Source organism: Bos indicus, chromosome 17 (assembly GCF_029378745.1).
Source record: "Bos indicus isolate NIAB-ARS_2022 breed Sahiwal x Tharparkar chromosome 17, NIAB-ARS_B.indTharparkar_mat_pri_1.0, whole genome shotgun sequence".
Classification (NCBI taxonomy): Eukaryota; Metazoa; Chordata; class Mammalia; order Artiodactyla; family Bovidae; genus Bos; species Bos indicus.
Window position 1 is genome coordinate 70,733,480 of NC_091776.1, and position 17,047 is coordinate 70,750,526.

General features: G+C 47.9%; 1 pseudogene; it reads right to left on the minus strand.

The window, feature by feature from the left end:
* Positions 1-10,941: 10,941 nt before the first annotated feature.
* LOC139176667 (adenylosuccinate synthetase isozyme 2-like) lies at positions 10,942-12,539 on the minus strand (annotated as a pseudogene).
* Between the last annotated feature and the right edge of the window lie 4,508 nt (positions 12,540-17,047).

The following is a 17,047-nucleotide window of genomic DNA, read 5'->3' on the forward strand; positions in this document are numbered from 1 at the left end:
TCTTCTGCCAATGCAGACACTTCTGTTGCTTGTTTGATTTAAAACGGGGGTCTGAGCCCCACACCAGGAAATTGGTCTGGGAAACCCTTTCAGTTCTTCTTCATTCTGACCCCTCACCAAGGCTTTGCTTTCGGCAACCGTATTTTATATGAATATCTGAAGTTGAGCAGAAGGACCTGAATGCCAGAGGCAGGTCCTGGCGGACAGAGTCCATGACGGTCATGTCAGAACCAGAGAGACAGTGTCCAGCTGGGTCTGATTCAGGACGTTTAGCTCCTTGGCCGGCCCTGGGCTGAGCTGAGGCCCAGGCTGCTGCTCCTGCCTTTCCTGTGACCGCCTCTCACCATGTCCAATGAAGATCAGGTAACGGTCATAAGGGTTTCTCAACCAGAGATGAAACAGGAGCCCAGACAAGGATGAGATTCCCATTTATAAGCATAATCTTTTATATCAAACATTTATTATAGAAAGATTATAAAATTAGACTAAAAACATCTTTAAATATCTGAGTCAAAAAGAAGTACTATGAGAACCATGATGAAGGGTAAATGAGAACCCCTGGAAGTGACCAAGAAGAGATTTGTTGTACCTGAGAGCCTCCCTATTCTCTTTGCAAAGAGAGAAATAAGAACAGAGCCATGTAGTCAGCTGGGAAGGCTCCGGGAGGCCTTGCAAATTCAACCTTGACTACCTATCAACCTGGGAAGGAAACTCAGACAGAATCATGACCAGGCACAACCCCCCGGGAATGCTGGGTTTTTGAACCCTGGAAATTCAGGTTCGGGTGGTTGTGTTATGGCAGTGAACCCACGAGCTCGGCAGAGCAAACTCAGACATCAGGGAATCCTGAAATTCTTAAGTGTATCAGCATACCATTCAGGGGTCTGAGGTCATTCAGTTCAGTTCAGTTCAGTTCAGTCACTTAGTCATGTCCGACTCTTTGCGACCCCATGATCCCATCACGCCAGGCCTCCCTGTCCATCACCAACTCCCAGAGTCCACCCAAACACATGTGCATCTAGTAGGTGATGCCATCCAGCCATCTCATCCTCTGTCGTCCCCTTCTCTTCCTGCCCCCAATCAATCCCAGCATCAGGGTCTTTTCCAATGAATCAATGCTTCGCCTGAGGTGGCCAAAGTATTGGAGTTTCAGCTTCAGCATCATTCATTCCAATGCACACCCAGGACTGGTCTCCTTTAGGATGGACTGGTTGGATCTCTCATTAGGTACTGGAAAAATCAATGACCAAGCCCAAACTAGATGAAGGCGACTCATTCTACTGCCCTGGGCGGTGACATCAGGAAGACCCAGCTGCAAGTGTGAGAAAGCCCTTCCAGGAGGCTGTGGTGTGAAGTGGGGGAGGAGGAGGTCTGAGTCCAGCAGGGGGCGCTGTGGGCCTGGTCCTGAGAACCCAGGGTCCTGGCCAGGCAGGCTGGCACCTCCTGTGTTGGCTCTTGCCCACGTGGGCAGCAGGGTCCTCACTGGAGGGTGACGTCCTGAACCTGGGCTCCCAGGGGACACAGCAGCTCTCAGCTCAGAGCCACAGGCTTGCCTCTCAGTTCCTGCTGCTCTGTCGTGGGGTCAGTGCCCAGACCTGACATCCAACCAAGGACAGAGGGACGGTCATACAACAAAAATGAACTTCCTTCAGGAACCTCGACCTCCGGGGATACCTGGACAGGGGATGAGAGACCCCTGCAGAGGCTGCCCCATTGCCCACCGAACGCCCGGGTGTTCCCCGTGGATGAGGGATGCAGGCAAGGACCCTCTGTCACCATCGGTGTCATTTAAATATGTTCCCTGTTGTGTTATTTGGCAATTTCAACATTTTGAATTGAACAACGGAAAGTGATATCGTGTCAGTTTTTGTGGCTCCCTTACTCGTTCCTTCCCATTTTATTAATACTTTATGTTAACACTTGTAACGTGAAATATATGAAATCAGAAGTTCAGCCAAACTGTCATCAATATGTTCATATAATAAGAAAAGAATTCAGTAGGAATATATATTTTTCACCTCTATGAGCTGAGGTTCTCAAACACCTCTGACAAAAATCATGTGAATTTTATTAAAAAGCTACTTTAGCAGCAATTCCAATATGAATACAAATAAGAAGAGCATTTACATTTTTACGTCAAAGAAACAAGAATGAACAAGACTTTCCCGTCTCTTCCACACACGTTAACGTGAGGTGTCTGAGCTCCTTCTCCTCCTCGTTGCCCCCACACCCCTCCTCCGTCCCGGGTCCATCGGCTCCACCCAGAACCACAGGGAAGGGAGTTTTACAAGGTCCATGATGCTCACCACACCTACCTGTCCACACACCATGTTTTTCTATTTCTGATGATGAAACATGTGTCCCAACTTTGTTGGAAATGAACTTGCCAGCTGTCATAATTGCATGACGAGATGGTGACCTTTACCCGTGAAACCCACAGTTCTATTGAAGGTACTCCACGTGGTCATGGCTGTTTACAGCACAGGACGCTGTCACCCTAAGCCTGCCCATGCGGCTCCGCATGCCACTCCCCACCTCCCATCCTGGTCTCCCCAGCGCTGGGACTAGAGACAGCTTAAAAGAGTGCTTCAAGGGCCACCCCTCACCCTTCACAGCAGACACAGGCTCTGGGATTTCCTGCTCGGCTCAGGGCTGGAGGACGGACAGCACCTCACAGACGGACTCAGGGCTCCCTGAGAAGACGGAGAGTATTCTAAAGACGGGCTCAGGTGTGGAAAGGCTGGATTACTGGGGCAAGAGAGGAAGACTTAGGACAAGGAAATGACAACCCACCCCAGTATTCTTGCCTAGAGAATCGCGTAGACAGAGGAGCCTGTCCATGGGGTCACACAGAGTCGGGCACGACTGAAGTGACTTAGCATGCGTGCGTGCATGCACTGGAGAAGGAAATGGCAACCCACTCCATCGTTCTTGCCTGGAGAGTCCCAGGGATGGAGGAGCCTGGGGGCTGCCGTCTTTGGGTCATACAGAGTCGGACATGACTGAAGCAACCTGGCAGCAGCAGCAATAGCAACAGACCAACATGGTCCCCTGAGCTTGCCCTGCTCCCGGGCTCAGCAGACTGAGTTGGACGTGACAGCAGGTGCTTCCTCTCAAAGGACAGACTCAGACCCGCGGCCCCCAGGCCTCCTCCTGGGAGAGAAGCTGCACACGGGGCCGAGCACCTGGAATTGGAGGGTGAAGGGGTCAGGTGGTCATCAGTCCCCACCCTCTTCCCAGAAACAGAGGAGGGGAGGAGCCCCCAGAGCCCACTCCATGCACCCCTCCCGCTCCCCTCATTCATGACTTTCCTCCCAATTCTGGGCCCTTCTCTTTCTACAGACCTATACTGTTGATCTCCATGGTCATGACCCAGCTCACTCTGTCAGAAGATGGTGGACATGTTTCCAAATCTTTCTGAAATTTACACTCACTTCCTCGGCCCCCCCTTGAACCTCTCTAACCCTTCCTTTCCAAGAAGCCTCAGGTCTCTGGTTCTCAGATGTGACCCCTACTCGTCCCCTCCCTGTTCCTCCCCAGGTTCCCCTGGTTTCCCAGGGGATCCATGAACCCCTCTAGTAGCCGATTTATTCCCTGAGACCTCACACTCCGTCCTGTGTGCCCATTGAGTGAGGAATCAGGAGGGGAGAGAAACCCTGTCCTGAGACCTGGGAAATGATTCCTGGCTGAGGAGTGTCTGTGCTCAGCTGCTGTGGGACTGATTTTATGCACAGTGAGCCCGGGAGAAGCTGCTGGGGCCCTGGGCTGGGAAAGCAGACCCTGTGGGCTCTGCCCCCGGGGCCGTGACTGCTGCTCTGTCTGACCATGTCTATGGTCCCGTCTGAGGTTCCTGAGAACAGCTGATCTGCCTTGTCATGTCCTGTGTCTCATCTCAGATCTGAGACCGAGCGATGGCTCTGAGAACTCAGCCTGCCCTGTTTCACAGAGAGAACGTCCTGCTACGACATAAAATCCCCCAGTGGAGATGCCATACATGTCAGAAAGTCTTTAAAATTATCTTACTTAAAGAACAGAGGCTACAAGGAAAATTATGTTTTAGAAATACTACCATGGGAATGCAGAATTAAACCAGAGCCAGAGTTGGACACAGCTTAGTGACTTAACAACAACATTTTCTTCAGTTAAATTTAGGCATCTATTTTAAGTGAGGCCCTTAGATTTTTACTACTCCATGATCACATTTTGGTTCATTGAAAATCTCAAAATCACACATCCACTGTGTAACACTCACATGCACTACAGGGTAAGCTACAGTTGGCTGCTGTTTTCCAAGCAAACACATCCTGAAGGTATAATTACAAAACCAGTTTGGGGAAAGTTGGCTGTTAAGAGCTCTGATCACCAGGTCAGGATGTGTGTTTGGCCAGGACACCAGGGGGCATTCCAAGGCCTTTCCTGAGTGTCTGGAGGGGTGAGAGCAGAGAGCAGCCCTCTGGTACTTCCTGATGGTTTCTGCTCAGGGTTCCCATTTGTGACATCCCACCCCCAAGCCCCACGCATCCCTTCCCCAGATCACACACTGGTCTCCCTCAGGCACAGGAAGCTGAGCCAGGTCCCAGAGGTGATCAGAGCATTGTGGGGGTTGGAGGGGAGGACAGTCATTTGCATGAAAGGACCCTCCCCCTCTCAGTATATGAAGAGGGAAAGGAGCGGTGTGGGGACGCTCTGTTCTGCTGTGGGGCCACAGACGGCAGGACACCCTGACATGTCCACTGTGGCCTGGTCCCCTCTGCTCCTCACGCTGGTCGCTCTCTGCACAGGTGACTGGATGGGGGGGACAGGGGAAGGGCCCTGGGAAGACACACAGGCCCTGCTCCCTGCTCTCATGTCTGGACTCCTGAGTCACCATCTCTGTCTCTCCCCCTTCCAAGATCCTGGGCCCAAGCTGTGCTGACTCAACCGCCCTCCATGTCTGGGTCCCTGGGCCAGAGGGTCTCCATCACCTGCTCTGGAAGCAGCAGCAACGTTGGAACTGGCAATTATGTTGGCTGGTACCAACTGATCCCAGGATCGGCCCCCAGAACCCTCATTGACCGTGCTACCAGTCGACTCTCGGGGGTCCCCAACTGATTCTCCGTCTCTAGGTCTGGGAACACAGCCACCCTGACCATCAGCTCGCACCAGGCTGAGGACGAGGCTGATTATTACTGTGTATCTTACGACAGCAGTATCAGTGGTGCCACAGTGCTCCAGGCCAGGGGGGAAGGGAGACAAAAACCTGCTGTCCTCTCAGAGTCAGGGCTCTGGGGGCAGAAACATCCTCTGCAAAGGCAGCCACTTCATTTGTCTGTTTGGCCTAAGACTGGGTCCAGAATCACACCAGGGAACTTGGTCCGGAAAAATCTGTTCACATCTGTCTTAATTCACCCGTTCTCCAGCTTTCCTTGGCAGCAACACATTGTCTGATTTTCTCAACTTTAGCAGAAATCCCCGGTGCCAAGGGCAGGTGCCCTGGAGTCAGAGTCCATGATGGGTCAGGTCAGAACCAGAGAAGCACAGTAGAGTCTGTCTGATTCTGGACTCATCGAGCATCCAGCGTGTGTCCTGGTCCCAACAGCTCTCGTTCTCTCTGATGCTAGTAGTGGGCCCTTGGGGATCCCTGCTCCATCTCAGATCTCGGGGTCTCTGCTCGTTTTCCAGGTCTCAAATCTGGAGTTCGGGCTCCTTGGCCATCACTGGGCTGACCTGATGCTCAGCCTGCTGCTCCCGCCTTCCTGTGACAGCCTTTCAGGCTCACCCAGAGCTCCAGGCTTGCGGAACTAGACCAGTTGTGGTATGGACTCCTCTCTGGGGAGATGGGGCCGCCCAGTGGCTTCCTGCTCGGCGTCTTGCTGGACCTGCTGCTGCTATCACCCTGACTCCAGGTCATCCGGGGGCTCTGCCTGGGCATGGAGCCTCCTCCTGTCCCCTCTGTCCTTAAAGTCTCTCCAGCAGCCCATTCCCAGGAGAAGGTCTCAAAGGAAACAGGAAGTTCATGTCCCCATCACTAGGGACACAGTGTCTCTTTGCCCTGAAGCTCGGGGGCTGAGGTTGGGGTCTGGCTGAGGTCATCTCAGACCTGAACTCTGACTCGGGACCCTTTAATCTCCATCTGGGCATCTGCCCATTCCCAGGAGTTTCTAGAGCTCTGACCCCTCTCATGGGCCCTCAACACGAACGCCTGTGCGTTTTCTTCACAGGGGAGGTTTCTTCGGTTACTGCTGCACCAACACGGGAGCATCTGAGGTGCACCTTACATTTGGGTCCTTTGGAACTACTGCCTCTCCATGGCCCTCACTGCTAAGACCCACCACTGATTCTTCCTGTTCAATATCTTTGTCTAACACTTGCCACATGATGTTGAATTATTGTTATGGAGATTAAATTCACTTTGCTCCTGATTTGTGGAGTTTCCACAAATTATTGTCACCAGACACCAATATGAGAATAGTTGGTGCTTTTACAATATCTCATACTATGGTCTTGATACATTGATGACTTTTTTCTTAAAATGGAAAAAAAAAAAAAAAAAAGACGTGTTCCATGGCTTTCCTTCCCCCACAAGTAGTGGATGCAGCCTGGAGCCATTCCGGTTCTGCAGATGGTCACATGTCCTAGGTCACCCTTGGTGTGGTGATCTTCTGGCCCATGGGCTGCAGACACCACGTCACATTCCCACCTGCCCATTGCTCGTCACCTGCCCCACAGACAGGAAAACAAGCTCTCATCTTAACATGATCTGCTCTGTCTAGGATCTCCCACAGGGTTACCAGAAGTAATGCTAGAAAACCTGTTGTTTTCCAGTTACTAAAAGCAAAGAAGCAAGAAGGATACTTTCAAAAATTCAATTCATGATAGTATCAAAAAAATAAAATGCTTAGGAATATGATTAACCCAGTAGGTGAGAGGCTTATAAACTGAAAACAAGAAAACATTGTTGAGAAATTCACACAGTTGTAAATAAGTGAAAGGAGCCCTGAGATCACGGTTGGGACAACCTCATACTGTGAAGGTGACCTCAGTCCTGCCAGATTGATCTACATGTTTGCGGCTGTTACCAAGTCCAAACTCACTCTGCTCACCTCACGACAGGCCAATGAATCCGAGAGGAAAGGAATACGACTTTATTTGGAAAGTCAGCTGACAGAGAAGTTGGCAGACTAATGTCTCCAAATGACCATGCTCTTGGGGCCTGGATGCTAGCTGCTTTTAGGGATGAGAGATGGGGCAAGTGAGGACACAAAGTGAAAAAGACCATTGAACTCTTGCAATGATTCCCTAGAATGGCAACCTCAGGCAGGGCATACGTTATTTCCGTCTTTCTTACAGTCATTCACAGGTGGGCAGGGTCAGACCATCTCCTTGTGAGCTATCCAAAGGTAATTGGTTTAAGGCTCAGGCAGAGGGAGTAGGGTTCTCTGAAGCAGGCTGCTATTTATGATGATGATAACAAACGTGACAGAAACAAGGGTTAAATTCATAGAAACAGCTCCAGCGTGGATCAGAATTAACTCTGTATAATTCTGTCAAGTTTTACTTCAGAACCACCTAGTTTCTGTCAGGTTTTACCTCAGAACCCCCTAATTTCTGTCTGATTTTACCATGGAACCACCAAGTTTCTGTCAGATTTTACCTAAGGAGAACCTAGTTTCTGTCAGATTTTACTACAGAATCCCTTAGTTTCTGCTGGATTTTACGTCAGAAACTTCCTAGTTTCTCTCAGATTTAATGTCAGAACCCCTTAGTTTATGTCAGATGGTACCAAAGGTGTCTCTAGTTTCTCTCAGATTATAGCTCTGTATTGCTTAGTTTCTATCTGATCTTACCTCTGGAGCCTGTAATTCTGTCAGATTTTACCTCAGAACCACCTAGTTCCTGTCAGATTTTAGCTCAGAATCCCCTAGTTTCTGTCTGATTTTACCACGGAGCCATCGAATTTCTGTCAGATTTTACCACACAACCCCTTAGTTTCTGTCAGATTTTAACCTCAGTTCAGTTCAGTCGCTCAGTCCTGTCTGACATTTTGTGATCCCATGGACTGCATCATGCCAGGCTTCCCTGTCCATCACCAACTCCTGAAGCTTGCTCAAACTCATGCCTATTGAGTCGATGATACCATCCAACCATCTGATCCTCTGTCGTCCCCTTCTCCTCCTCAGAAGCCCCATACTATGTCAGATTTACCTAAGGAAAACTTAGTTTCTTTCAGATTTTACCACAGAACCCCCTTAGTTTCTGTCAGTGTTTACCCCCAGAATCCCCCTAGTTTCTCACAGATTTTACCTCAGGAGCCCCTAGTTTCTGTCAGATTTTACCACAGAACCAACCTAGTTTCTGTCAGATTTTACCCTAGAAGCCCCTAGCTTCTGTCAGATTTTCCACCAGAAGCCTCTAATTTCTGTTAGATTTTACCTTAGTACCTCCTGCTTTCTGTCAGTTTTTACCTCAGAAGCCTCCAATTTCTGTAACATGTTACCTTCATACCCCCTGATTTCTGTCAGATTTTACCCAAGAACCCCCTCGTTTCTGTCACATTTTACCAAAACAGTCCCTAGTTTCTCTCACACTATACCTCAGTATCATCTAGTTTCTTTCAGATTTTACCTCTGGAGCATGTAATTCTGTCAGATTTTACCTCAGAACCCCCTAGTTTTTGTCAGATTTTATGTCAGAAGCCCCTAGTTACTGTCCGATTTACCACAAAACCCATTATATTCTGTCAGGTTTACCTAAGGAGAACCTAGTTTCTCTCAGGTTTTACCACAGAACCCCTTAGTGTCTGTCACGTCTTACCTCACAAGCCCCCTACTTTCTCACAGATTTTACCTCAGGAGTCGCTATCTTCTGTCAAGTTTTACCTCAAAACCCCCTAGTTTCTGTCAGATTTTACTTCTGAAGCCCCTATTTTTTGCCACATTTCACCTCAGAAGCCCCTATTTTCTGCCACATTTCACCTCAAAATCCCAAGTTTCTGTTAGATGTTACCTCAGAGCCCCTTCATTTCTGTCAAATTTTACCTCAGAACCCCCTAGTTTCTGTGAGATTTTCCCTCAGAACCCCCTTGTTTCTGTCAGATTTTACCCCAGAAGCCCCTAGTTTATGTCAGATTTTATGCCAGAATCACCTAATTCCTGTCAGATTTTACCACAGAATCCCCTAGTTTCTACCAGATTTTCCTTCAGAAGACTATAGTTTCTTTTAAATTTTACCTCAGTATCCCTTAGTTTCTGTCACATTTCACCTCAGAACTGCCTAGTTTCTGTCACATTTTACCACAGCACCCTTTTTTTCTGTCAGATTTTTACCACACAACCCCCTAGTTTCTGTCAGATTTTAATTCAGAACCCATTAGTTTCTGTCAGATTTTACCTCTGAACACCCTAGTTTTTGTCACATTTCACCTCAGTAATCCCTAGTTTCCTAAGGCCCACTTGACTTCACATTCCAGGATCTGGCTCAAGGTGAATCATCATACCATTGTGATTATCTGGATCATGAAGATCTTTTTTGTACAGTTATGTGTATTCTTGCTAGCTCTTTCTTAATATCTTCTGCTTCTGTTAGGTCCATACCATTTCTGTCCTTTATTGTGCCCGTGTTTGGATGAAATGTTCCCTTGGCATCTCTTATTTTCTTGAAGAGATCTCTAGTCTTTCCCATTCTATTGTTTTCCTCTATTTCTTTACATTGATCACCAAAGAAGGCTTTCTTATCTCTCCTTGCTATTCTTTGGAACTCTGCATTCAAATGGGTATATCTTTCCTTTTCTGATTTGCCTCTTGCTTCTTTCTTTTCACAGCTATTTGTAAGGCCTCCTCAGACAACCACTTGCCTTTTTGCATTACTTTTTCTTGGGGATGATCTTGAGCCCTGCCTCCTGTACAATGTCACAAACGTCCATCCATAGCTCTTCAGGCCCTCTATCAGATCTAATCCCTTGAATCTGTTTCTCACTTCCACTGTATAATCATAAGGGATTTGATTTAGGTCATAACGGAATGGTCTCGTGGTTTTCCCTACTTTCTTCCATTTAAGTCTGAATTTAGCAATAAGGAGTTCATGATTTGAGCCACAGTCAGCTTCCGGTCTTGTTTTTGCTGACTGTATAGAGCTTCTCCATCTTTAGCTGCAAAGAATATTGGTGTTGACCATCTGGTGATGGCCATCTGTAAAGGTTTCTCTTGTGTTGTTGAAAGAGGGTGTTTGCTATGACCAGTGTATTCTCTTGGCAAAATTCTATTAGGCTTTGCCCTGCTTCATTCTGTACTCCAAGGCCAAATTTGCCTGTTACTTCAGGTATTTCTTGACTTCCTACTTTTGCATTCCAGTTCCCTATATTGAAAAGGACACCTTTTCTGGGTGTTAGCTCTAGAATGTCTTCTAGGTCTTCATAGAACCGTTCAACTTCAGCTTCTTCAGCATAACTGGTCAGGGCGTAGACTTGGATTACTGTGATATTGAATGGTGCCTTGGAAATGAACAGAGATCATTCTACCTGATTTCAAACAACATTGATTATATTATTACTAAAATGAAAAGAAAATATGACACCATAAGCAGGAGGAACAACAAATGATTTGGCAATCATGCCAGCTAAGGCAGCTGACACTGTAAATTGCCAAAATGTATCTCCACACCAGCCATCCCTCTGGAAAGACTGGAAGCGACTGTTAGGCCTAAACCTCATTTCAGTGTCTTTATTCTCAGAATTGGTAGATCATAAATGAAATATTTAAGAAAGTCCTTTCCCCACCGCTCCAGGAATGCTTCTTGTATCACTGGAAATCCTTAAAAGAGTTGAATCATAGACTCTGGATTTATCTAAGCAAATCTATTTAACTGGAATTTGAACTTCATCTTCAATAAATCAAACAATTCTGGGCATTAATAGGTAGTTCCTTAAAAGTCCTTAAATGTTCCTTAAATATCCTTGTCTTACATTTAAATCCATTTATTTAAGAGTTCTTGGTTTACTGGGAAATGAGTTATAATCTCACCATCTAACTTGTATGCAACTCCAACTCTGATTTTCATACATATGTCCAAAATATCAAAAGTTTTGACTACCCATGCAGTAAATCCATTAATCATATGAGCATATTTAATCAAAACAAAGTCCAACCAGACACATCATCTTTCCCTTCCTGTAGTTACACCAAACTCTCTATCCCTTGTTTGTAATAATTCTCCAATTGCATTGTCTTGCTCTGTAGGAAAAGGACCAATCCCAACTCTAGTTGTATAAGCTTTCATAACTCCATACACTTCTCCACATATTAAGGCAGCATACCCAAGCCAGTACAAACACGTCCAACTGTACGGTTCAAAGAGGTTATGAAAGGATAACTTTCAAAATCAGTATCTAGCAGTGCTGCATTTGCAGCTTCTACCAAGATTTTCTTTGATGGTCTTTCTTTGAAAGCTCGATATAGGATATAAACTCCATATATCTAGCAGTTGGTTTCACCCTTTCCATTTAACCCTTGAGTTTTTGGAATTCATCTTCAATGTCTGTTTCTGATGTGGGGTATATAGATTTGTAGTGGTTAGCCAGAACTTGGAACCTCTCAGAAAAGCCATCAAAGTCAGAAATAAGATGGCATATCCTAAGTCCACAGTGGTCCTCTTTGGAAGAATGAACAGGGCAAATGCCCTTTTTGTGGTACCCCAATTTTTTCCTGCTTGTTCTCCTCTCTGTTGTTTCTGGATACCATCAGCTGTTTGATGAAAATCAAGCACAATCTGTCAGGTATGAGGAGCCTTATCCAGCCTTCCAGACCTTTCCCTTTTTGATCATATTTTTCTGCTTCCTCACACAATCCAGCTAGATGAATTACCACATCAATTCCAATGAATGCAGTAACATTCGGGCTCCACTGGGAGCCTGAGTTGTTCCACTGGGTAATGATTCCACTGGGTAAAGGACGAAAGTCACCCTCCACAGAATCTGCAGCTGTTCAGGCAGCATTACTTCCTCCCTGGCAGTGGCACAGCGTGCTGGTGTCCTCACCAGCAGACCCAGCACCTTCCCCTTGGCTTCGTGGTCCCACTGCCCGCCAAGCACCAGGGTCTCCAGGTTCCCCCCAGGCTGCTCCCTGGGATGGCCTCAGTCACCTTGGACGAGGAGGATGCCCCCAGGTTGGTCTTGGCAAACGCCCAGGCCCCAGAGACACGAGAAGAGCCCGAAGGGGTCGGGGGCGGCTGGGAGCATGTGAACTGGATTTTCTATAAATCTATGTTTGAGAGTCTTAATATAAAATATAACATATATTCAAAAAGATAACATTTGGTAACACTGTCAGTGTCTTAACCTGATATTAGGATTTTTCTACTTTTCTAATGTTCCATTTCGTCGAGAGGACTTGGATCAACGTTTAACGACCGTGGTCTGTAATGTCCCCTTCTACTGGCTTGGTTGTCAGGTTGTTTTTTACACTTTATTGGTTGATTGACGGATGGCTGTGCGGGGTATTCACTGCTCCTGGGCTCTGGTTGTGGGTGGCGCAGCAGCTCTTCACTGCAGTGCACTGGCTTCCCATTGGGGTGGATTCTCTTGCTGCAGGGCACCAGCTCCAGGGGATGGAGCTTCAGCAGCTCGGCTTTCCTGCTGAGTTGCTCTGCAGAATGTGGGAGCTTCCTGCATCTGGCACTGCAACCATGTCCCCTCCATCGACAGGCAGATCCTTAAACACAGGAAAACAAGGGAAGTCCTATAAATTCCCCTCGTATGTGCTTTATTTATGGGTTGTGTGTAAAACACTTTAACTGCTTTCTCAGAGAAACACAAATTTTACATCTTTTTCAATGCTTAAAAAAATACAAATCCAATGTATTGGAAGCATATAACTCCTGAAGTTTGTTAGATATTTACGCTAAATCAGGATACATTATGTCTTTTGTGGAATAATTACACGACAATATATTCTGTTTCTTCTAAGCATCTTCATCTGTTTACTTATTTTCTCTACTAGAACCTTCTTAGAGAACTTTGAATTTCATTCCTTTTTTCAGCAAAACTTTTCCATATGTTACCAGCAGGGAGCGCTGTGGGACTGCCTTGGGGTCCTTGCACAGCTGCTCAAGGAGCACAACACTGTAGGAGCTGGGCTGGCGTTGGGGTCTGTGCTCCTGGGGGCACTCAGCAGTGCGTCCTCTCTGGCTGCAGAGTCCCCTGAGCAGGGACCAGTGTAGTCTTGGCAGGGGCTTCCTCCAGGGGCTCCCAAGTGGGAAGCCCCTCCCTCCCCTACAGTCTGGGCTGTGAGCAGAGCTCCAGCATCAGGGTTCAGGGAGGGGCTGGGCGGGCCCTGGGTGGACCCCCATTTTCATGGCAGTTCCTCCTCTAGCAGAGTCTGGGGGAGAACAGGAGGCCTGGAGCAGCCCAAGCCCTCTGGGGGACCAGGGTTCTGTGAGCACCATGACCTGGACTCCTCTCCTGCTGGTGTTCCTCTCTCACTGCACAGGTAGCAATGGGCCCCGGCACCAGGGCTCAGTCCCAGCCTCATCATCCCCTGGGGCGCAGACTCTGGGACTCTTTCCTTCAGCTCCTGCCCCATCTCCCCTGTGTCTGAGTCTGCAGGTTCCCTCTCCCAGCCTGTGCTGACTCAGTCAGACTCCCTGTCTGCATCTCTGGGAGCATCAGCCAGACTCTCCTGCACCCTGAGCAATGGCTATAACATTGGCAGCTTGTCTATAACCTGGTACCAGCAGAAGCCAGGGAGTCCTCCCCGGTACCTCCTGTCCTACAACTCAGATTCCCAAAAGCTCCAGGGCTCCGGGGTCCCCAGACACTTCTCTGGACCCAAAGACACCTTGTCCAACGCGGGGCTCCTGGTCATCTCTGGGCTGCAGACGGAGGACGAGGCTGTAGGTTCCCACAGTGGCTCAGATGACAAGGAAGTGAGACAAAACCCCTGGGCCTCGGACTTTGGCTCTGAGCCTGGTTTCAGTGAGAAGTTTCCATAGAGGGATTTCCAAGGAAGGCCTCTCTGCACAGAGATCTCTTGAAGGGAGGGAGATGACACACAGGATCGTGCTGAGACACGAGACAGCACAGGCATCCCAGGAAGCCACGTATCTGACTTCAGAGCCCACCTGCCCCTCCCTCAATATCTGGAGTAAATCCCCCAGAGCAGGTGCTGCGTCTTCAGCAGAAACACCCCAGTGCAGCCCTGCTCCTCCCATCTCCATCCTCTCGCCCCACAGAGTGTGGGTCCTGGGCTGCAGGGACCCGTCGACAGCTCAGACGCTGACAGGAGCCCTGGGTCCTGCTCCCTGCTCCCTCCTCATTTCCACAGTGCTGCTAACAGGTCGGCATTTTCTAAAACTCATGGCCCTCCAGGCTCCTAGTAACTGGATGGAGAAGATATGGGAATTTTCCTTCCTTCAGAATGAACTGAGCCCTCACACAAGGTGAGTCCTGAGGGGTCAGCAGAGGAGGACGCGGCTGCCTCTCAAGACAGACCATGCTTTCTTCTGCCGCAGGTTCTGTCTATGAATTATCTGATGGTACATCAATGGCAGAAATACTCTTTTCACGTCCCTCGTCTCATTTCTTTATCTTTTCTGAAATCAAATGGGACAGTCACTCATGGTCCTCCTGTTGCAGAGGCCTGGACCATCAGGGCCCATGGCCTCACTGTGGTGGGGGTGCAGGAAGATGGGGCTGTGGACCCCGTACCCTGGGGCTCCTGGGCCTGCAGACCTGCACCCGTGGTGCTGGGCTCCGTCCTTCCCGGTCCTGAAGGGAGGTCAGGGAACAGGCAGCTGGGAAAGTGGGACAAGAAACTTAGCCTGTCCGTCTTCTTCTTGGAGAATTTTCAAGTTTCACACACTGCCCGGAGCCACCACGGGAGATGCCACCCGTGACAAAGGTCAGGCGGAGAGGACCTGACAGGCAAAGGCAGAACAGGACTCGAGGGATTCCCTGGACCTGCTCGAGCATCTACCCCGAAACTAAAATCTGTGTGTCTACTGTTTATTACATTATGCCTTTCACCAACTCTTCTGACATTTACAGCGGGCTATCCCCGACCACCTTTCTCTGAAGAAAATCAACTTAGGGCTCTAGTTAATAAGCCTCCTGGGCTTGAAAGGAGCATTTTTACTTTAACCCCCCTGTTACTATTTTAGCTTGCTTGGCAGGTTTATCCACACTCTTGCAACTAACGCACATGATTGTTCACAACACCCCAAGCATAACCTTCGAGCGATAAAAAAGCTGTATGAGAATAATACTGCATTGTTGAGCCAATGTTTGCTACCGAGTTTCCTTGTCCTTTACTCAAAGTGCACCTGGGAGTGCATCAGCAAAAACAGTTGGCACACAAGAAAAACAAGCAGCAGCCTTGGCCTTAGCAACACAGGACCCTTGAGTTAGTAAGTTCCTTCTTTGTTGTAACCCACTGCACCTTTGCTCCATAAGAATGTAACTTTAATACTTTCTGAGGGAGACACAGATTGGAAAACTAAAGAAGAAACAGTTTAAGGGAAAGCAAGTTTTCTGGTTGACCAACCTTGATCAGAAAAAGGTCATAAAATGTCAACAGGCCTCCAGGCCAGAAGATAATGTGCATAACACAAAGACCCTTGTAAATGAAAAGCTATGCAAAAAAACATCCTGATCCCAATGAAGGTCAAACCGATGTATTGTTGAGCTGACTCTGCATGACTCTGTATCTTTCACTTCTGGAAATGTGTAACTCAGGGTGTAAAAGCTCCTTTTGAAAATAAAGCTGCAGACCCGGCTTCATCAGAGCTTGGTCTCCCCATGTCATTCTTTTTTTTCATTTTCTCTCCTTTTCTCTCTCTGTTCTCTTTCAGGATGACTACTTGAAGCACAGGGGCTCTCTGTTCACTTTTTTGCCTGGGTTTCTAAGACCCCATTGGGAAGGTGCCCTGCGTCTTTCCCGGGGAGAGGGCATCCCACATCCTCACCCCACTGAGAGGGCACCTTCCGCATCCGTGAACAGAGCAAGTTCCGTGTCAGGAACTTTATTGGCTTTCTGTGTAAACCAAGGAAGATCAAGCCTCTGTCTCTCCCCTCTTTACTTTCCCTATTTGCCAATGCCGTCATCCTGAGGGAACCCTTGGATCCTGCTGGGGCTGGACCCCGGCAACACACCTTGCATAGGTACCTACTACACTTGAAAACCTTCTGTTTCATGATGAATCTACTCCCAACTATCCATTCAGTTTATATGAAGTCTCAGGGAAAGCAAAACTAAACAAAAATACTTCCTGATACTGCCAAAATGCTCCATGATCATCCGTGTGTGATCAACCAGAACCTAACTTAAGCCTCATCCTGGTCCATCTTTATGGGGTCATTGATAATAACTCCTTTTCTCTCTGGCTTCCAAATACAAACAGAATCCTACTGCACCCAGATATACAGGGCCCTCACAGGTACTTGGAAGGATGATGAAGAAGCAGAAGCCCAACATCTGTGCCTAGAGACCTGAGCGGGGGTGGGGGGGGGGCCTCTTCCACCCTGTGCACATCCCGCTCCTGTTCCAGGCTTTGTACTCTGCCCTAAACCAAGACACTTAGGGAAGCTGGGTGCCTCCCTTTCTCTGTGGACTGTTCCCTGAGAAGCCCCTCATCTCCAGGTACTGGAAGACCCTCCCCATTAGGACGTGGCTCTCAGATTCATCACTTGCTCATTTTCTCCTCTTTTCCCTCATGGCCTCTCCCACTTTCCCTCCCTGGTTCTTTATTTGAGATGATATTGGATAAATAGCACTCTTTTCAACATAGAAATGTAAAACCACTACTATTAAATCTACGGAGTCTAACACGTGAACTTGCACTGTATCCATGAGGGTCAGGTAACAGGTCATAAGGGTTTCTAAGTCCAGCAATGGAGGAGGAAACCCTAAAAAGGATGAGATTCCTATTGATAGCTATAGTCTCTTACATCAAGCCTTGAAAAGTTATGAAACCAAACTGAAAACACCTTATATATATTGCAGTCAGAAGTAAAAAGTAAACGCTGTCAGGATCTTGGAAGTAATCAAGAAAAAGACATGTTTTCCCCCAGAATGTCATA